Raw genomic sequence first — 637 nt, 5'->3', positions numbered from 1 at the left:
CCAGGGCTTCCGTGGTGGCGCAGTGGTTGAGAGTCCGCCTGCCGACGTAGGGGACACAGGTTCGTGCCCCGGTCTGGGAAGATCCCACATGCCGCGGAGCGGCTGGGCCCGTGAGCCATGGCCGCTGAGCCTGCGCGTCCGGAGCCTGTGCTCCGCAACGGGAGAGGCCACAACAGTGAGAGGCCCGTGTACCCCACACACACATAGAAAACCTTCCCCAAAACTGGTTTTCCACAGTCAGTTTCTAATAGTTGGCAGAGTGAGTGTGCTGTTCATCCAGCTTATTTGTACCTGGAGTTTGAAAGGATCGGTGAGCTGCTCATTACCTGAAACAAAACCGTTATTTATAAGCTCATTTGTTCCATTTGACCTCATGACTTTTATCTCTCTGCTTTAATTTACTGACTCCTGAAAGTTCCTTTTTATTGATGTCTTTGACACACTACTTAATGTAATAGGTGCTTAATGTTTTTTTTGATTTTTTGAGTGATTAATGTTCTTTGAAGAATATGGGTTGTAGTGACACTACTGAAGCAATCACACAACTTTGCAAGTTGTCTAATAGGGTATAATCATACACTGTAGATGGATAACATATAACCATTTCAACCTTTGCTGAGCCCATGGTGCTGCAAAG

The sequence above is a fragment of the Leucopleurus acutus genome (genome assembly GCF_964270905.1).
Source record: "Leucopleurus acutus genome assembly, chromosome: 19".
Lineage (NCBI taxonomy): Eukaryota > Metazoa > Chordata > Mammalia > Artiodactyla > Delphinidae > Leucopleurus > Leucopleurus acutus.
The sequence above is the reverse complement of the archived record's forward strand: the minus strand, read 5'-3'. Positions refer to the sequence as shown.